We start from the raw sequence: 23,475 nt of genomic DNA, 5'->3' as shown, positions 1-23,475 counted from the left end.
CCTTAATCCTTGCGAGTGAGCGACTAGGGTCAGATCTAGTCTATGGTGAGCGAGTGACTGTGTCTGAGAAAACCTTAATGCTTGGTCTCATTCACAGTTATTTTTTTGTGCGACTGAAAGGCTCTAGTCGTATGAATGATATTATGTGAGAGAAATTGTTGTTGAGATCATTTTTTCTTTTGCCTGTGATTGTGGCCCAAATCCCTAGATCTGAAATGACAGCTTCAGACCCTGCAATTTCACCTAAGAGAAAACCTATTCCTCCGTAGACAAGCCTTAGAACTATGCAAGCCAAAAATCAAGATAGAAGAGTGTCTCATGATTGTGTCCAAATGAGGTAGAGGTCACTTGTATTTATTGCCTTGCAAGAGGGTCCACTTTTCTTGAGGGCCAACCTTATCAAATATGCACATGTGGGTTTTTATTTATAGATACACTTTCCTTATCTGATTTGAGTGATCTTTTTGTTGATTTTTGTCCTCTTAAAAAAGGAATTAAATGCATTTATTATCTCCATCAAGTGAGATTTCCAAAGTGTAATTTGCCCGTAATTTCATATTTTTAACAATACCAAGAGGGCCCATAGCAAAGTTCAGGCAGTTTGGGGGTATTTGCAACTTCTGCACTTGAACAAGCGTGAATGCCATAAATAGGAGCCCACTCCCAATAGATTCAAGTTTTGGTCTTTTCATCAGTTAGGTAAATAAAAATTTTCCAACATTAGGGGAGGGGTCCACATTCCATTGGTCTATGAATTCCATCCTCCATGTAATGCAACATTATGTTGTAGCCTCCCAAAATTTGTTAAAAGTTGAAATGATATTTGTTAAAGATCAGTGTTATATTTGATGGGCTCTAAATGTCATGCACAAACCTATCATATCAATTCAAAACCACCCATCAATATAAAATGTATCCATTAATATGAATTATAAAACAAGGTGGCAAAGTCCACTTTAGCTTGCCACACGACATGGTAATCGTTAAGTAAGTGAAACTCCTTTGTTTTTTTCACATTTTATCTTGGTTTCAAGATCAAGTCATTTATGCAACTTCAACTACTACTCTTCTACATAATACAATAAAATTATGGACGAGATGGGATATTTATTAACTTATGGAAGACATATAGAGTCAATGAACAATTGCATGGTGTTGATAACAAGAAGGTTGTTAAAGCACACTATATTTTATATTAGCATATTGTATTTTAATATCGAAACAACGCCAACAAAATGCCACTAAAGCACTGAAACTACGACATCAAAAGCACTTGCAAAAGATGCCAGTTCTCCAAAGATGGTAGTGGATGAGTTGATATCCATGCCAATGACCATTTTGCAGAATCCATCCATACTTGCTCTCAATAAGAGACCTTATTCATATTTATATATAATAAAGAACATCAATTGCTAATGCAATTCTCTACCATGCTATTTGTTGTAAAAAAAAATGCCATTCTAATTATAGAATTTTCAAATCATATGATGTACATGGAGGATCTAATAGAACTAGATCTATATTGTTTGCCTCCTTTACAAGTTTTTGTTAAAGTTTTTGAAATTTTCACTCCAGTCTCCCAAAAAACAACACCCGCTAAATTTCTTCAACACTTTGGTGGAGAATTCGGAACTAGCTAATTTTCGTTCTTGTCTCCATTGCTCCCCATAAACATTGAAAGCACCAAATAAGGTCATTCAATGCAGAAAACAAGAAATTTATGTCCAAAATAACTAGGTGACGGAATACCCACACCAACCTTGGTCTTGATTTGGAGCTTGTATTTTTCACATTTTTATTGTCTTCTAGCATTGGTACTCAATACCTCATCTCTTTCTCTCTCATTTTCCTTCAAATATATTTTTAGGTGAAACCATATCTACTATCTCACTTTATTGCATTGATTGAGGAGAAACCAGAGAATTATTGTGACAAGTATCTACAATATATTAGAGATGAAAATGTGTGTGTATAAGAGATCCATCATCAACTTCTCAACTCTGTCATTATTATAAGTGTTTCTGCACAATGAAATCTCAGCACTTTCACACACTGAAAGCTCCCCACAATGAAACATAATATTAATTGGATATTTGTTCAACCCCCCATCCCTGTTGCTTACGTAAAGGACCTTCAACCACATTAGTTCTGGGAAGAGCATAGGACTTGAAACCACGTCAGTTTTGAGTAAAGCAGTAGCATAAGCGTGTCAGTGTGAGAGCACTCACCTACAAAATGGCCACTCACAACATTATCTCTCTCTCTCTCTCTCTCTCTCTCTCTCTCTCTCTCTCTCTCTCTCTATATATATATATATATATATATATATATATATATATATATATATATATATATATATATATTAAATGAATTATCAATCACTGAAAAATATCGAAAATAAAACACCCTCCACTAGGGGAATTATGTCCCATTAGATCTCATTGAGCCAATTGAAAATTAGAAATAAGATTTCTAGAAAATTAGGAAATTATTTTTGAATTTACAAAAAATAAAAATATTCAACATTTTCCTCAAGCTTTGGTTAAAATTGCAAAACCATAGCCAAATAATGCAGAGTCGTCACACTTTGACTATGAGATGAATGTTATAGTCCTTGATGAGGTAGGGATGAAAAATATCTTGAGAGGTTTATCATTATATTTATATTAAATGTACCTTACCATTACAATATTTTATAAATTTATTTTTTAACATAGGTGAAATGATTTACAACACAATATACATATTAATTTTTTAATTGATATGAAAATTATATTTGATAATAAATATTATCAATCTTTTAATTGTTATGATAATAGTTTTTTATTTTATTTTATATTATCATCTAAATATCTTTTATATGATTTATGTATAATTTTTATTTTGTTAATAATATAATTAAAATAAAAATTTATGTCTTATTCACAAGGTGTTTTGAGGTTAAATATTTTATATTGAATAAACATATATTTAAAGTGTTGTTGATACTTGAGTGTAATGTGTCGTAAAACAAATATAGATCTATCTTAACCATGGATCTACCAAGAGTTGAGAGGGATCAAGTATCATTATATGTAAATGTCTTTTTAGAATGCAAAACTTGAAAAAATATTTACAAGAAAAGAGATTTAATCTCTTTTATTTCTTGATAAAGACATGATTTAGATGGATCTATAATGACTTTCAGTCTCTCTTACATGTGTAGTTTTTAATTGTTTATTTTTTTTTAAATAATTTATTATTTTCGTATTTTATATTATAAAATGAATGAATTACACATTTATCTGAAGTAGCTAAATTATTTTACCTTTACTTACTTTTTCCTTTTGAGTATTTAAATATTTTACTAAGTTCATCATTAATGCATGCACATATATTTTTTTTTCTTTCTATATACAGTTTATATTGAAATATATTAAGTAATATGGATATTCAAAGAGTTTATTTAAGTTTTATATTGAAACTTTTATAAAAATAAATAGTAGTCGTTTAAAAAAATTAATTACTTTATCTCTATAAATTTATATAAAATTATATTATTTAACATAGACATTTAAAATTAGAATTAGAATTAGATTATAGATGTTTATAATTCTTTTAATTAACTATATGTGTACATTTTTTTTATTCAAAATATTTTTTTAAGAGACACATCACAACTCCAAGTTGAGCACGAACATAATTACACATGTCCCTCATATTGACTAGTAAAATCATCCTCTCCTCTCAACATGTTTCACTACAAGGAAAATACCTTATAGTGGAGTTTATAACGAAGGTTTTTAGTGTTATAAAATTGGCAAAAACTGTTAAAAACGCCTCCACTAAAACATCTATTTTTGTAGCAGAGTTGATAATGGAAGTTCAACACAACTAAAAAAATATGGGTGACCAAAGGTTTTAGTGAATGTTTTCATAGCAACGTACTTACTAGACAAATCACACTAGTGTGCTACTAATGTAAAAGCATTGGTGTTGTAAATTTGAAAAAAAAACATCAGCACTGGAAACAAACGTTTGGAACACTGGTGCATTAAATTTATAAAAACACTAGTGCTTTAATAATAAAAAAGTAGCACAACATAGAATCTATGATACCATGCACTGGGGTGTTGAATGCAAACAACATTAGTGCTTGAAATGTGTACTGTCTCGGTGCTTATGTCTTCAAAAAACGCCTCGGGAAGTACTTTTCAGGAAGGGCATCAGGGTAGGCAAAAAATTCTTGCAGCCTCGATGCTTTTATCCTCTCCAACGCATCGAGTAGTTATGTGTAACAATGCACTGATGTTGATGAGTTGTATAAATAAAATTGATGCTTATGTGCTTGCAAAAGCCCCAATGCTATACTTTTCACAAAAGGCATTGGGGAAAGAAAAAAACATCTTGCAGTACTTGTGCTTTTATGTAATCTAAGACATCGGTGCATTAAACATAACGATGCACCAATGCGTTAAAGGAAAATCAGACCGGTGCATGAAACATATATCTTCTTGATGCATATTTATTTTAAAAACGCACTGGGATACCTTTTTTTATTGTTGTAAATATCGTTGCTGAAAATATTGCATTCAAAGTTGTGCACGCTAATATATGATGTCCTGGTATCCATTTTCTCTTTTTTTAGAAACATCGAACTATGATAGTGCAATTATTGTGATTTTTTAAATCTATTATTCATCAAAAAATCAACATATACTTTGCAATAGTGTTCATATAAATTAAATTTTGATTAGTGCATTTGTATATGATTTTTGGATGAATTTGTTATATCATCAAATTTCGCATCTCTTCATTACAATATTTAATCATCCATATATTTAATCAGTGCTGTAACATTTAACAATGACATTGGACAACATAATAGAATAATTTAGAATGTATTTAATTTTATATGAATAAGAGGCTCTTTGTCATACAAAATAAGATAGATATTGATAACCCCTTGTTTTTCAAATGGGACACTACGTCCATTACATTAAATAAAATGTCTGATTTTCACTCGCAATTATTTCAAAATATACAACAACTTGCATTGATATCCAAATAGATCATTGTTCTTCGCTATAACTATTGTCAATGCTCGAGCTACTTCCATGACTTAGGTTATTTGGACAAATGTTTTTTTTATTGCATCGATTGTTTTTTTCCTCTTCAAGTTCCATCTACAAACAAAAAAATAAAGTGTAATGGGTGTATCTATATTGATGAGAGTATTGAAACTAAAATAAATAATATACATTAATGTAAATCAAATATAAATCTACCATAGAAAAAAAGTGACTCCTGAATTGTACACATTCTTTTAAAACCAAATATCATGCCTTGTTTCAATAACTCTTTTGTCGGCATAGTTCCGTACTTTGTTTCCTACAAGTTTTATACCCAATAATCAATCATAGTTTTAATATAAAGGATTTTTTTTCTACAAATTATAAACTCAGAGAAGTAAAACAATATACATACTTACAAATTCCATAATTAATTTTTGATATGTCAACATTTATTCACAACCCATATTTAACCCAATGTTAATCAATCCATCCCATGGATCTTCTTTGTATGTTAGCACCTATTTGAAGGAATTCAAGGATAGTTGTTGTAAAACAACTTAAAAAAAAAATGAAATCTTAAGTTGTTATAAGGTATTGAAAATGTAGCAAGAAAATCTCAGTTTGACCAAAGTCAGTCTGTCAAGCAGAGGGATAGATTATACAGTTGCAGGTTGTGCTCAAGTATGATAAAGATATGTATTTCATCACTATTCTTTGATTAATGAAATACATATAGGAAGGGGTTTTAGAAATTTCTTTCCCCTAGATAAATCTCTATGTATGTGTGATAATTATTCTTGCATTTTTATGATTTGTGTTCTCGATCGCGAATTAAATTCCACAAAGCAGTAGAGTATATTTGAGTCTTGTGTTTTATCAAATTACATAAGCAGTTTCATATCTCCACAATAATTTATACATGGTATCAGAGAAAAATTCATAGTAGAGAAGAAATTTTGAAGTTGTGATTACATGAGGATCAAGTTTGCAGGATCAATTATTTAGAGCTAGAAGGATGGATTTCTATGTACTAAGACTCGAGTATTCCCTTGAGGGAGGCTTGAATTATGTTTCTTTGAAGGACCACATGGAGGTAGTGCTAGAAGATAATGGGGTGAAGGAATTTGTTGATAATGACATCTCGAAACCAGTAACAAATGATACTCAAATTCTAGCAGAATGGAAGAAGTGTACAGCCAAGGCGAGGAGAATCATAATGGAGGGAGTAGAACACCATATTGTCTCAAATCTCCAAGGGAAGTAGAGAAGTATGCAATGTGGAAAGTACTCACATATTTGTTCTAGAATAGTAGTGACCACTGGAATTTGGCACTCAAGGATAAACTTTGAAATATCGAGATGCAAAAGAACGACATCATTCAATAGTGCCTGATTAGGTTCACACAATGTCGTGATGAAATTGGTAGAGTTGGTTTCACTGTTGTAGAAGATGATCCAGTAAGCCTAGCCCTTCTAGGCCTTCCCAAGAGCTCACACAACTACCAAGATTTGGTGAATGGGAGGGAGAAACTACCAAATTGGGACACTTATGGTTTGATTTGGCACAAGAGGAAATAAGGCAGAATACCAGGTACATGACTTCATCCAAGTGTGAGGATGAAGAAAACTATGCCTTGGATGAAAAATAAAATAAATGGAAATGGAAGAAATCCCAATCCAAACTAGAATCTAGTCAAGGGGAAAGAAGAAGGAGTTGTCAAAAATTAAGTGTTTCAACTATCATGAACTCGGGCACTATGCCATGAAGTGTCCACACAAGAAGGCAAGGAATAATACCTCAGGAGGAGCATCAAGTGAAGCTTTGGCTTCATAGTTTAAGATTGACTTCAATCTCATCACATGCATGACGAGCATTGTAGTGATGGGGAGTGTGTGGTACTTGGTTTCGGGTGCTTCGTTCCACATGACGGGGAATAAATAAATTTTCAGTGACTTGGAGGAGAAATATCTCGAGATGCACATTGAGATGGGAGATGATGGAAGGTACAATGTGACCGGGATTGGTACAATCACCTTTCAAAGGGAGTCTGGCTCCCCTCTCAGATTCAAGGATGTGATGTTTGTTCCAGGTCTAAAGAAGAATCTAATCTCCATTTTAGTGTTGGAAGACCATGGTTACGATGTGATCTTCAACAAGGGAAAAGCATTATTGAGACACATAGCCATGGGACAAGTGAAGAAGATTGAGGTTCGTGTGAAGAACCTGTACCAGCTAGATGTGGAAGATTGTGCTGCATTAAGAAAAAAGGTGGAGAAGGTACAAAGTCAAGATGTTGGTGAACTTTTCCATAGAATACTTGGCCATTTGCATCATGGCACCTTGAAGATTATGCAGCAGATTACCACATGCCTGCCCAAAGGAGCTCAAGAGAAACATGATACATGCAAAGGGTGTACTTTGGTAAGTACACAAAAGTCTCATTCTATGATAGGGATAGAAAAGCACATGCAGTCCTTGAAAGGATCCATTCTGATGTTTGTGGACCTTTCTTGATAGTATACACCATCAAGCACTAGTATTATGTTATCTTTGTAGATTATTTCACATGGAAGTGTTGGATCTTCTTCATGTGGAAGAAAGATGAGACATTCTAAAATTTCATTGAATTCAAGGTGTTGGTTGAGAAAGAAACCTACAATAAGGTGAAGGCTCTCAGGAGCGATAATGGAGGTGAGTATGTGTCAAATGAAATTAAAAATTTATTTGGAAAAGAATACATTTGACAGTCTTTGAGAGCACCCCACAACCCATAATAGAATGGGGTAGCTGAGAGGAAGAACCATCATATTAAGGGAGAAACAAGGGCAGTGTCGCATGATAAATCAATGTTGGGTTCAATATTGTTCTTCAAGGTAAACCATGCATTAGATGGAAGCATAAATAAGTACAAGGCCAGATTTGTGGCCAAAATATTCTCTCAAGTTGATTGAATTGACTATGAGGAGACCTTTTATCTATTAACAAGGTACCCATCCATTAGATTAAATTTAGCATTGGTTATGCAGATGGGGTGGAAGATCCACCAGATGGATGTAAATAAAACATTCCCAAATGGAGTTATTGAGGACGAGGTGTACATTGAGAAACCAGAAGGTTTTGAGACCTCTGATTGAGAGTCGCATGTGTGCAAACTCAAGTGAATGTTGTATGGACTCAAGCAAGAACATCGTGCTTGGTACACCACGATAAAAAACTATATCATTGGATTGAGATTCACTAAAAGTGAAGCAAATGAAAAATTTATCATATTGTGGTAGAAGGTAAATTATTGATTATTGTCTTATATGTTTATCTCTCAAGGCATGTATGTAAATTATATATTAAAGAAGTTCAGCATGGAGAGTATAAAATCCTTGGACACTCCTTTAGCAAGCATTTGGAGGAAAGAGGATGCCACCTCATGTGAGGAAGTGGAAGCTACCATTTATCGACAGCTTGTGGTTTCACTAATGTATCTTGCAAACATAGGACCATGTATGTGTTATTCAGTCAACCAATTGAGTCAAGCTATGGTTATTCCACCCAAATTATATTGGAAGGTAGCAAAACATGTTTTATGGTACCTTAGAGGAAATACGTATTTTGGACTATGGTAAAGACGAACAAAGGGAGTGAAGCTTAAAGGCTTCACGTATGCAGAAAGGATGGGGAGTCCATGAGACAGGAAGAGTACATCAGGAAGAATGTTTTTTGTTGGGTCTAGAGTTGTTTCTTGGTACAACATGAAGCAAAAATATGTGGCACTCACCACAGTAAAAGCAGAATACATGGGTGCCAGTCAAGCAAGATGTGAGGCGATCTGGATGAGAAATATTCTTGTGGGACTATTTTATCAGATGATGGATCCAACTATGATCTACTGTGATAATCATAGTTGCATCAAGCTCTCTAAAAATCATGTATTTCATGATCGATCCAAGCACATAGATATTCATTATCACCATCTACGGGATTGTGTGTAGAGGCAAATTATGTTGTTAGAGTACATTCCAACATAGGAACAAGATGCATACATTTTGAAAAAGGATTTTTCAAGAGGAAAATTCAAGTTCCATAGAGGTAGGACCAGGGTGAAAAATAATCCCTTTCTTGTTGAGAGGGAGTGTTGAAAATGCAACGAGAAAATATCAGTTTGACCTTACCTTGGTTAAACTAGAGAAAATTCGAATATCCAAATTAGCATAAATCTTGGAGGTAGTTAACTGAGGTGACATGGAACTTTTCACTTAGTTAACTCAGTTAATCCAAGTTAGTGAAGCTATATTTCAGTTTAGTATGATTGATTGCTAATTTGTAGCAATATATTTAAGTTAAATTGAGTTATGGTGAGTTAAACTAGTTCTAAATGTTGGAGGAACTAGTGGAAGGTCAAGTTGTGGAAGTCTAACCTCAACCACTACAATGATCAACCAATTAACTAATCAATCAACCCATAATAAATTATGTATGTAGAAAATTCAATTTACCTAGTTGAGATGAAGATTCCAGGGCAGTGAACTATCAATTGTAGACAATTCTGAGGTGTACAGGTGGTGCATTTAGTCAAACGATCAACCTAAAGGAATTGCGAAATTCAATTGAGGGAATTTCCTAATTAATAGCAGCCTAATTCCTTAGGAACAATGCAAGGAAATAGGTGCTTGGAGGGCTTGAAAAATGTCTAAGTGTTGGCCAGAGTTAGTCAGTCAAGAAGAGGGATAGACTATATAGTTCCAGGTTATGCTCAGGCTTGAGAAACATATGTATTTCATCTTTATTCTTAGATTAATGCAATACTGATAGGAAGGGGTTTTGATCAGTTGCTTTCCCTTAGTTAAATATTTGTGTTCTCGATCATGAATAAATTTTGCAGAGAAATATATTAGATTTGAGTCTTGTGTTTTAGTAAATTACATGAGCAGTTTCATATCTACATAATAATTTCTACATTGTAGACAATTTTGAGGTGTACAGATGGTGTTTGAAGTTAGAGGATGAGCCTAAAAAAATTGCACAATTCCAATTGAGGAATTTCCCTAATTAATAGGAGCCCAATTCCTCAAGAAACAACGCAAGGAAATAGGAACTTAGATGGCTTGAAAATTGGCTAAGTGTTGGCCAGAGTCAGTCAGGCAGGTAGAGGGATAAACTATACACTTGCAGGTTGTGCTCAGGCTTGAGCAACATATGTGTTTCATCTCTATTCTTTGATTAATGAAATACAAATAGGAAGGGGTTTTGAGCAATTGGTTTCCCCTAGATTCATCTCTCTGTATGTGTGATGTTTCTTCTTACATGTTTATGATTTGTGTTCTTGATCATGAATTGAATTTCTGAGAGCATTAGAGTTATTTAAGTCTTGTGTTTTAGTAAATTTCATAGCAGTTTCATATATACACAATAATTTCTACATGGTATCAAAGCAGGATTCATAGTAGAGAAGAGATTTCGATGTTGTTATTGTAGGACGATCAAATTTGCACGACTAGTTCTTCAGAGCTAGAAGGGTGGATTTCTATGCACTAAGAATAGAGTATACCCTTGAAGGAAGTTATGTAGGTTTTAACCCCGTACAAAAATTACCTGCATATGAATTCTAAAACACAGAAAATAAAGAATGCGAGAGCATAACACATAAAAAACATATACACAGAGATTTTCCCCTAGATCCCAAAACCAGGACTACTAGTTTGATTTTTCCTTATGTTCCTTTCAATGTTACAATACATATTTATACATGTCGAAACATCCAATACCATGGAACGAAAACCATCGCATCCAAAAGCATGGAATGAAAACCATCGTGTCCAACACCATGTGCAAAAACCATGCTAAAAACCATAGGTAGGTCCACCCAACCTACTATAGGGTCCAAAAAAATTTGCCCAGGGTGCTGCCCCAGACTCTGTAGAGGGGGACTACCCGTCCCCCTCAAACCCCTTGTGACCCCCCTGCTATGCAATCAGCACAACAAAGGGGGGGCTCTACCCCCCCTCTAACCCCCCGGTTAACTACGTAGGCTAGTCGTGGAAATAATATAACACAACCCAACATTCTCCCACTTGTTGTTTTCTTTCCACAGGGGGCCACAGGAGAGCTTAGTCATTTATCTAGCCCTGCAGTGCCCATTGTTTCTCTACACCAAGAGAACTTCTCAGAACTCACAGATTTTGTCAATGCATCTACAGTATTCTTTAAAGTGTCCACCTTTACCAGCAACACCCTTTTGTTTCTATCATATCCCTCACAAAGTGATACTAAATATCAATGTGCTTTGTCTTTGAATGGTAAGCAGGTTTCATTGCCAAGAAAATTTCACTTTGGCTGTCACAGTCTATCCTTATAGCTCCCTGTACTAACCCTATACTTGAACACAATCTCTGCAACCAAACTGCTTCCTTGCTTGCATGAGTGGCTGCCATGTATTCTACCTCTATAGTTGATAATGCCACTACAGATTGTTTCTTACTCATCGATCTGATTGCACCTTCAAATAGGTTAAACACATAAACATTTGTAGATCTTCTCTGATCCAGATCTCCAGCCGAGCGTGCATCAACACAGCCATGAATATCCAACACTATGTCCAATCCTAGTCTTCCTTGGTAGCACAAGCCATAATCACTAGTGCCACACAAATACCTGAAAACTTGCTTCACAGCGGTTCAATGCTCCTTCCTTGGTTTTGAAATAAACCTGCTCAATACTCCCACTGCATGTGCAATGTCTGGTCTAGTACAGACCATTGCATACATCAGGCTACCGACTGTACTTGCATATGGAACACGGGACATGTCCTCTTCCTCTTCTTGTGTCTTGGGACACTCTTCAACAAATAAATTTACACCTATAAGAATAAGAACCTTCACTAGTTTACTATCCTGCATATTAAATATCTGCAGTATTGTCTCAACATACTTTCTCTCGTTTAACCAGAGCTTCCTCTTTTCCCGATCTCTTTTAATTTCCATCCCCAAAATATATTTTGCAGCACCAATATCTTTTATGTCGAATTTGGAAGACAATTGGGTCTTCAATTCCTAGATAATTTCTTTGTCATTTCCAACTAGCAACATATCATCCACATACAAGACCAGATAAATAACACGGTCACCAATTAATTTAAAATACACACAGTGATCTGCTTTGCTTCTAGTGAAGCCAAGTCCCCGTATAAATGTATCAAATTTTTGATACCACATCCTTGGTGACTGTTTTAACCCATACAGAAAATTCTTTAACTTGCATACCGGTCCTTTCTTACCCTTCACCACAAAACCTTCAGGTTGCTTCATGTAGATCTCCTCTTCAAGATCCTCGTGAAGAACTATTGTCTTCACATCCATCTGTTCTACCTCAAAAGAAAAAGAAGTCGTAACAGATAAAAGTAATTTAATAGAAGCTACCTTGGCAATATGAGAAAAAATACTACCAAAATCAATTCTCGACACTTGGGAATAACCTTTTGCTACCAACCGAAATTTGTATTTCTCCACCTTTCCTTCTGCATTTGTCTTCTTCTTGAGCACCCATTTGCTGCCAATGGGTTTTCTTTTAGCCGACAACTCCACCGGATCCCATGCCTCTTTTTTATGCAAATATGTCATTTCATCAACCATAGCCTCTTTCCACAGTTTTCCATCCTCTGAATCTACTCCTTCCTTCACAGTTCTCGGATCATCATTTGTAATAGATAAAGAAAAATTTGAACAGAAAACAGATGGACTATACCTTTCTGGCTTCCTTCTTTCTCGAACTAATCTTCTCACACCTGGAGTTTGTGGCTCTTCATCTTCTGATTCCTCTTCTACTATAGAGTCTGATTTTTCCTTATGTTTTTATTTATGTTTTTTTAATTTTAATTTATGTTTTTTTATTATATATATTATTAATGGTTTGGTATTTATAGTTATTTCCTTTTTGGTATCTATTTCTAGGACTTTGTGTGTTGAAAATGGGTTCTTTAGATTTTATCTTAAATCTGTATCTTGAAGATAGATTTGTCTTATGAATATGAAACCACGAACATGAAAATATAACTCTGTATATTCACACGGAGTTTGAAAATAAAATATTTTTTTAATTAAATATTAATACATATATCAACCACATTTAATCAAAAAAGTAATTAAATGTTGTTATATTATTCTCCATCAACACTTAATTTAATACTATACTTTATCCCATCCCTCATCAAAAAAGCACATAAATGCCACTTCTTAAATTAATGATCACAGGGCATGACTTTTATCTGTAGGGATGAGCCAACCAACCATGTTACTAAAATAATATATCATTTGCCATTCCCTATCCGATATAAAATGCCTCCAAACTTAGTTATCATTAATATTATTAATATAAATATTAGCCTCCAAACTTAGTTATCATTAATATTATTAATATAAATATTAACTTTTATAATATTATTATTAGTTATATTTATATTATAGCATTAATCGAATTAATAATATTATTCTAATAATATTATTATGAATTATAATCAAATTACAAAAATAATAAAAACATTGATATTGATATTTATAGGAACATTTTTTATATTATTAAATTGTTTATTTAATCTTTTCCTTATTATTTTATTTATTTTTACTTTTATATTTTTAATTTTTATTTATATTTCTTTATATTTTTAATTATATTTATTATTAATTGTTTGGTATGTATAGTTATTTCTTTCTTGGTATCTACCTTGACTTTGTTGATTGAAAATGGGTTATTTTAGTTTTATCATTTTATTATTATTTTATTTGTTTTCATTTTTATATTTGTAATTTTTATTTATAATTTTGTATGATATTTATTATTAACAGTTTGGTATTTATAGTTATTTCTTTTTTGGCATCTATTACTAAAACTTTGTGTGTTGAAAATCTGTTCTTTTCATTTTATCTTTACAAGTCTATATTTTGAAGATAGATTTGTTACGTGAATATGAAATGACGAACATGAAAATATAACTTTGTATATTCAAACGGAATTTGAAAATTAAATATTAATCTATAGATCAACCCCAATTAATCAATAAAATATTGTTATATTAGTCTAAATAAACACTTAATTTAATACTATACTTTATCCTCATCCCTCATCAAAAAAAGCACATAGATGCCACTTCTTAAATTAGCGATCAGAGGGCATGACTTTTATCTGTAGGGATCAAACCATGTTACTTATGACTTTTAACTGTAGAGATGAGCCGTCTTCAATTTCGATTACTGCGGGTGCCAACCAACCATTATTTATATGGATATTCATCCTCGGAGAGTAAGTGGAGTCCCAAGAAGGCAGATCAGTCATTAGTTCGTGTTCAATCTTGTGCTGACACGATTAGTGTGAGAATGGAGGGATTTAGGATTCGACGCAGCCATCTCATTCTCATCATGATTGGAATGCTCTTTCTTCTCGCAGCTCCTACATTCGAGGAAATAGGGCTTCGCAACCCTATTTCCGTAACGGACCCCGCACCGCACTGCCCCCCCGGTTGGTGCCGTGGAGTAGAAGAAGAGAAGGGAGTGGATCGTGTTAATGAAGAAACAGTTGTTCCTGGAGCACACGGTCCCTGATGCCCTTATGGAGATATTGTCATTTCTAATTAGTTTCTCTGATATTCATTTTGTAAAGAAGCTCTCCATGTCCTTCTGTTGTGATTGTATCTTCATTTTATTGTCGATTTGTCAAGTTGGAGTAGAAGAAGAGGAGGGAGTGGATCCTGGAGCACACGGTCCCTGAACCCTATGGATGTATTGTCCTCTCTAATTAGTTTCTCTGATATTTATTCTCTGTTGTGATTGTATCCTCATTTATTAATATCATATGCGCTGTATTGTCATCTCTAATTAGTTTCTCTGATATTTATTCTCTGTTGTGATTGTATCGTCATTTATTAATATCATATGCGCTGAATATTTGAAGCATCTATTGGATATGCAGCTCAGATATCTTCTTCCGTTGTTTACAGGTAAAATATTTTTGATCAAAATTTTCCTATCTAATTATTTCATTTAATTTTATTTAATTTTGAAGAGTTAAATATATATTTTTTAATTAATTTAATGCAATTTCAATATTAAATAATTATATATTAATTAATTTAATATATTTAATATATTTGTTAAAGTTTTATTAATATTAATTAGTTTGAGGATAGGCCTCTTTAACAAGGTGATCTAGGATCCAATCACATGGAATGGTTGTGCAATCCCCAGATGAGTTTGACCGCTTAAATGCCCTTGAGTCGCAGCTTCTTAATCCACGGATCAAACCTGAAAAATCTTAAATCCTGGCTCCTCAATCTACAGATAAATCTGAAAAATCACTGAGAACTTACAAAAATATATATAAATTTAATATATTTAATTCAATATTGAAAATATATATAAATTTAATATATTTAATTCAATATTGAAAATATATATATAATTTATTTGCTAAACAATCGGTTATATTTTTAATATAATATTAAAAATTTTTTATAACCTGGACATGTCAAAATATCAAAATAGTTATTTGATTGGATCTGACTAAAATAAATTACATATACGTTACCTCAATTCCTATCTTTTTCACGTGGCAAGTAATGAGGATTGCTTGAATAGAGACATCAACTTGACCAAGTAATTAATATGAGGTTCCGAAATTTGCTTCATGTTACAATTCAACACCTGATGCATATGTTTCTATATTATTGCTGAGTGCTTCTTCTTCCATCTTTCAAAGCATTTGCTGAGTGCTTCTTCTTCTTCTATGTGAAAACTGCCTTCGCATAGATATGAATTCGGCCACGTGTTTAGATGTAATACAAACGTATCATAATAACATAAAACAAGTTAGAAAATCTTGAATTAACTGACGCAAACCATAGTGTCAATTTGCATAGGTACGCTGATGTAGATTGGTTGGATGTTGAGTAGAGTAAAACAAAATTACAATGGATTGCAATTCAATGCAAAAGATTTTCAATGTCAGATATTTTAATAGCTATTTGTTTTCTACTCATGCTTCTAAGCAAGGGGGACCATTTTCCTAAAATCTAGGTTAAAGTTTACGGTCTGTAAATATCTTCTTTGCTTTACATTCCATTTTTCGCGTAAATCCAGGTGTCTTCCATAAAATTGGTTATGGCTCATTTGTTTGATGCAGGTGTTAATGGCTAATCTTGAGTAATGAACATTTTTACCATCGAGGAATCAAATGGGAAAGATGTTGAGCATGGATGAGAAATTAAAAACCATTCTAAAAGATAGTCATAGACAAGGATAGTCATGGATGAGAATTTTTTGGGGATTTCTATGCTTGAGTGTTAATATTGGGATTTTGATTTTATTTTTATAAATAATATGAATATTGAATACAAATAGTGTAATAAAAATTTATTTTAGAATGTGTATTAAGGAAAATGGATATTTATTTTAGATGAATTTTTAGTGGTATATAAATTAATTAAATAATTAAGGTTTTTGTAGTATAAAGAGATACAAGAGAAGTTCAAAAATGGAATGGAAAAAATAAAGGATTCAAAAAGATTTTATAATTTACATAAAATTTTATTTTTAAATATTAATATTTTCAAAATTTTAACTTAATTTCAATTATATTTATTTTATTATTATTTTTATTTTTTAAATCTATGTTATTACAACATTTATAGAAAATATGTGATTTTCTTTTGTGAAAAATCTATATTGGATTAAGGAAGATTTACTCACTTATGTGTTGGTATAAAAATAATGTTACTAAACAATATTTTTACATTTTTTTTTTTTTAAACATGAATAGTTATATGGTTGTTTTTAAATAACTCATGTGACTTGTGGTCTCTCCATTAATTTGCAGAACTTTTTTTTTCTCTTAAAAATATAAATTTCATCTGGTTGCTCTCACAAAATACAATCTAAACAAAATATGTAGATTAGAAATTTTAAAAATATTCCAAAATTTAATAGACAAGAGTTAAGGTTTATTGACCTTTTTTTTTCAATCAGATTTGAAAAATAATTAACTTTCTATATCTCAAATATTAGAATATTTTCAAAATCCAGTGCAACCATTTTTAAAAAATAAAAATTCTCAAATAAATGCAGTGAGGTCCAACCATTTGAAGACTAACCATACCACTCTCCCTAAAGCTAAAAATAGAATGGAAATGATTAAAATAAAGAAAACTTCTAGCAACCACTGACACCTTATTTGCTTTTATGTTTTCAATGATAAGAGCCACACAATCCTACTATTTTCATAGGCTCATGAGAAGAGCTTCCTTCTCATAATAAACTTTAGATTCAATTATGAAATATAAACAAAGAATGTCTATTCAATTATGATATATATATATATATAAAAGAGAGAAAAGAAGGAATTAAGCACTTAGTACTCGAAATGTTTTTAAGACACTGATTTCAAGTGTAGTCAGATAAAGTTGATTATAAATGATGCAATGGTTATGGATGCTCAAAAAAATATCATAACGTAAAATCCTTATAGAGAGTGTTATGTGGGTGGACCTTTTACTCACTCTTAGTACAAAGAATCTATCCTTTTAGGCAAGCCTTTATGCAGAAGGTGTAACCATCTCTGAAGCTCATGAAGAATTTAGGAAGGGAATTGCTCCATTAATCGGATAAGGGGAATAAATGTCCATTTGTTTAGCATGCATAATTGAATAGCTATACCTATAGGTAGACACTCCATTCAATCCAAGCCTACGTCTTTCATAAGCTCCTTGGCTAGTAGAAGTTCTAGTTGTAAGTGTTAGAAGATCCAAAGTGTGATCCACCATATCCTGGCTTTCATTAACATTTAACAAGAAACTAGAGCAAACTTTGTAATTTCCACCACAATCACAATAATCACACTAAAAAATTGATTCCTCTAAACAAAGATTATGTTGGTTTTCAAGCAATACAAACAAAGCAAAGAAACTAAAAACTCATTGGATCATGGTCAAGACAATATTTCTTTGAATTGTCTCCCAAATTTTTTTTAATAACTAGAAAGTACGAGAAAATCGGCGGCAACCTCAATCCTAAGTAATTTTTATGAAAATATCGGCAACAACGTCAATCTTGAGTAACTTTTATCACTACAAACTACAACACAATGCATCTGGATAAAGATCATGGCCAATTAATTAAACTGAAACGACACCTAAAGTTGACACGAGCACAGACAAACAAGTCAATGCGTCGCATGTTAACAAACATAGCCTTTCCAGAGCTGGTTCTACGTGGCTTATGAATATAATTGATTGAGGGGGATCAGTGCCACCATTTGGGACCACCTTGCCTTTGTAGAGAAAAGAGGTATTCTTTCAAACAAAACGAGCTAGAGAAGATTGCAGGAGAAGGCAAAAATAATGTTGAAGACGATTTAGATGAGAGTTCGTTTCTCATCATATTCTTTGTACACTTTGTAATTGAGGAATTAGAGGCCTCTCCATCCAAGAGATGCCATCGATCCCAGCACTACAATTCCTTCACATCTTGCCCATCCCTGTCCCATGTCCACAATAAAAGGTTTCGAATTCAAATTTTGGCTCCCTGACACACCTCGTAACGCCCATGCTAAGGTCACGAGAATCAATGGCGAAGTCATGTTGATATGAAGCGCAAATGGAGTCTTTGACACACCTGGTAATTCCCATGCGGAGGTCATGCAAATTAATGGCAAAGTCGTGTTGATATGAAGCACAAATGGAGTTGACCTAGGTTCCACGTGTCAAATTTGAATATCCGTGAGGAGGATGAAATTGAAGCTCACTAATTCGTTGCAATAAATAGCATTTGCCAATCTGAAGTTCATACAGAACCCCTTTGGCATAATTAGAGATTGTAAGGGAAATTAATGGGTAAAAATTGTTTAAGATGAGAATGTTGGAAATACATGTTCAAGTTTTATAATACATGTGAATAATAATGAAATTTTACTGTTTGTATTATGTTTTATTATAAAGTTTTATATGATAGTTTGTTGTATAAATATTTTTACTATATATTATGTTTTATTATACGGTTTTATATGATAGTATTGTTTTATGAATTTTTTTACTGTAATTTTTCTACGTTGTGTTATTATTTTTATTTCTTAATAATAAATTTGTTCAATCATTATTTTTTAAATAACATATAATTAAAGTAATATAAGTGTTTTATTTAATAATTAATAACATAGTGAATATGTTATTTGCAATGCATTTTAATATATTTATTTCCCCATCAATTTTTAGTTTTCTTAAGAAATTTTTTTTGTAATAAAGTAAATGTGATTGTTGGGTTGTGTTATATTCTTTCCACGACTAGCCCTTGTAGTTAACCGGGGGGTTAGATGGGTGGTCGCCCCCCCCCCCTCTCAATTTTTTGCGTCAATTGCATAGCGGGAGGGGGGGGGGGGGGCGGGGTTCACAGGGGGTTTAAAGGGTTCCAGTAACCCCACTCTATGGGGTCTAGGGCAGTGCCCCGGAAATTTTTGTTTTTGGACCCTATATCAGGTTGGGTGGACCTACCTAAGGTTTTGTGCATGGTTTCGCACATGGTTTGTACACGATGGTTTTCGGTCCATATTTTTGGGTGTGATGGTTTTCGATCCATGGTATTGGATGCTTCGGCATGTATAAATATGTATTGTAACATTGAAAGGAACATAATGAAAAATCAAGCTAGTAGCCCTTGTTTTGGGATCCAGGGGAAAATCTCTATGTATATGTGTTTTATGTGTTATTCTCTCGTATTGTTTATTTCCTATGTTTTAGAATTCGTATGGACGTAATTTTTGTATAGGGTTAAAACTTACATTTGGTATCAGAGCTATTTTTGGCTTCAAGGGGACACCTTTGTTGCTGAGGGGTTTCTCTCGGGCTTGTGGTAAACCCTCTTTAGTTGGAGATTTGCGAGATCGATTTTGGTGGTGAAAGAAGATGGCATGCAGTGGAAAGATAGAGATCGAGAAATTTAATGGTCAGAGTTTTGAGTTGTGGAAACTCAAGATGGAGGATCTGTTGGTGGATAAAGATAAGAGGATCGTGGTAGATCCGGGTACTAAACCAATGGGAGTGTTTGATGTAGAATGGAAGAAGTTGGATCAGAAGGCAAAGAGCACAATACGATTGTGTGTCTCAGATTCAGTATTGCTGAATGTATTAGGGGAAGCTACGGCGAAGGCTTTGTGGGACAAGTTAGGGACTTTGTACCAATCTAAGTCTCTGGTGAATAAACTGTTCCTACATAAAAAGATGTATAACCTAAGGATGAAAGATGGAAACTCGGTGATAGAGAATCTGAACGAATTTAATACTGTGGTAAGTCAGTTACCATCTATTGATATTAAAATTTCAAATGAAGATAAGTGCATCAGTTTGTTGTGTTCTCTACCAGATTCGTGGGATACTCTGGTTATTGCAATAGGTAGCAATGCAGCTGCCCTGCAGTTTGATTAAATAGTCTCATCCTTGGTGACGGAGGAGATGAGACGGAAAAATATGGAAATCCAGAATGGTGATGCCTTGTCTGTATAAGGACGGTCCCAGAAACAGAAACAAAAATAAGTCATCGACTGGGAGATCTAAATCTAGAGGGAGATCTAAATCTCCAGGAAAACCTGTAAAGGTGGTGTGTTGGAAATGTAGAAAGGAAGGGCACTACAAAAGGGACTATAAATCTAAAGCTCCTGATAAAAGAAAGGGATCTGATGATGCTCCTTCTACAGAGGCGAAAACCACCTCAGATGAAGGTAGGGATTTGTACTTGGCTATTTCAAGTACACATGTAGATCATGAGGCATGGTTGATTGACTCAGGTGCATCCTTTCACTTCACTCCCCATAGAGAGTCGTTCTGCGAGTATGAGAAATATGATGGTGGTGATGTCTTCTTGGGGGATGACAGGAAGGCTAGAATCATTGGTCGCGGAAAAATAAAGTTGAAGTTGCAAGGTGGAAGGGTTAAAACACTTCCGGGTGTTCTGCATATTCATGCATTAGCCAGAAATCTGATTTTTGTAAGCAAGCTAGATGATGCAGGTGTAAAAACAGTGTTCGAGAAGGATACCTACAAGATGGTTCGGGGAGCAATGGTATTGATGCGGGGAGTTCAGATTGGAACTATGTACAAGCTGCAAGGTAGCACTGTTGTTGATGGGTGCAACAAGTCTGTGGTTCCTGAAAGTGGAACAGAAAATCTAGTGGTCTTTAGAGAGAAGACCATGCTATGGCATCAAAGGCTTGGACATATTAGAGAGAAGGGCTTTCGAATACTTCATGGTAAAAGTATGGTATAAGGTATGAGTAATAGCTCTCTGGATTTTGATTTCTGTGAAAATTGTGTATATGGGAAGCAGAATCGGGTGAGTTTCCCCTATAGTGGTAAGAGGATGAAACATATATTAGAGCTTGTGCATAGTGATGTGTTTGGACCTGTGAAGGTTCCATTACTGGGTAAGTCTGTGTACTATGTATCATTTATAAATGACTTCTCAAGGAATACATGGATATATTTCCTTAAGAAGAAATCTGGAGTCTTTGACAGGTTTAAAGAATTTAAGGCTCTGGTGGAAAATCAGATAGAGAAGAAAATAAAGGTGTTGAGGACAGATAACGGTAGAGAGTTTTGCAGTAAAGAATTTGAAGAATTCTGTAAGAAGTGTGGTATAGCACGGCAGAATACTACTCCATATACACCTCGGAAAAATGGAGTTGCAGAAAGAATGAACAAGACGTTGATGGAAAGAGCAAGAAGCATGCTCAGTGCTGCCAGGTTAGGACAGGAATTCTAGGTAGAGGCGGTGGAGATAGCATGTTACCTGGTCAACATATCACCTTCATCAACGTTGGAGGATAAGACTCCACAAGAGGTATGGACTGGTAAGAAACCCTCTCTTTCACTTCTGAGGGTATTTGGATGTGATCCATATGTACATGTTCCAAAGGAGAAATTAACCAAGTTGGATATTAAATCTGAAAAGTGCATCTTTATTGGGTATAAGAATGGTTTAGAGGGTTATAAGCTTTGGAACCCAGTAACAAGGAAGGTTGTGTACAACCGAGATGTGGTGTTTAGAGAGGTGAAAGATGTTATTAAACATGAAGTCTAACCAAAGAAGCCTTAGAAGATAGAGTTTGAGCTAAAGGAGGAAGAATCAGACTCTACAACAGAGGAGGAATTCAGAAGATGAAGAGCCACAAACTCCGGGTGTGAGAATATCAGTTCAAGAAAGAAGGTAGCCATAAAGGTATAGTCCATCTGCTTTTTGTTCAAATTTTTCTTTATGTATTACTGATGATGATCCGAGAAATGTGAAGGAATCAATAGATTCATAACATGGAAAACTCTGAAAAGAGGCCATGGTTGATGAAATGGCATCTTTGCACAAAAATCAGGCTTGGGATCTAGTGGAGTTGCCGACTGGAAGGAAACCCATTGGCAGCGAATGGGTTTTCAAGAAGAAGACAAATGCAGAAGGCAAGGTGGAGAAATACAAAGCTCGTTTGGTAGCAAGAGGTTATTCCCAGGTGTTAGGAATTGATTTTGGTGATATTTTTTCTCCTGTTGCCAAGGTAAATTCTATTAGATTACTTTTATCTGATTTTGCTGCTTTTGATTTTGAGGTAGAACAGATGGATGTGAAGACAACATTTCTTCACGGGGATCTGGAAGAGGAGATCTACATGAAGCAACGTGAAGATTTTGCGGTGAAGGGTAAGAAAGAGATGGTATGCAAGTTAAAGAAGTCTCTGTATGGGTTAAAACAATCACCAAGGATATGGTATTAGAAATTTGATACATTTATATGGGGACTTGGCTTGACTAGAAGCAAAGCAGATCACTGTGTATATTTTAAATTAATTGGTGACCGTGTTATTTATCTAGTCTTTTATGTGGATGATATATTGCTGGTTGGAAATGACAAAGAATTATCTAGGATTTGAAGACCCATTTGTCCTCCAAATTCGACATCAAAGATCTTGGTGCTACAAACTATATTTTGGGCATGGAAATTAAAAGAGATCGGACAAAGAGGAAGCTCTTGTTAAACCAGAGGAAGTATGTCAAGACAATATTGTAGAGGTTTAATATGAAGGATAGTAAACCGGTGAAGGTTCCTATCCCTGTAGGTGTAAAGTTAGCTGCTGAACAATGTCGCAAGACATAAGAAGAGGAAGAGGATATGTCTTGTGTTCCATATACAAGTGCGGTCGGTAGCCTAATGTATAAAATGGTCTGTACTAGACCAGACATTGTACATGCAGTGAGAGAATTGAGTAGGTCTATGTCAAAACCAAGGAAGGAGAATTGAACAGTAGTGAAGCGGGATTTTAGGTATTTGTGTGGCACTAGTGATTATGGTTTGTACTACCAAGGAAGACCAGGATTGGATAGAGTGTTGGATATTAGTGGCTTTGTTGATGCAGACTAGG

This window comes from Pinus tabuliformis, chromosome Q (genome assembly GCF_031772625.1).
Source record: "Pinus tabuliformis cultivar Carrire ecotype Pingquan chromosome Q, CPIR1, whole genome shotgun sequence".
NCBI classification, from domain to species: domain Eukaryota; kingdom Viridiplantae; phylum Streptophyta; class Pinopsida; order Pinales; family Pinaceae; genus Pinus; species Pinus tabuliformis.
This window is presented reverse-complemented; position numbering follows the sequence as displayed.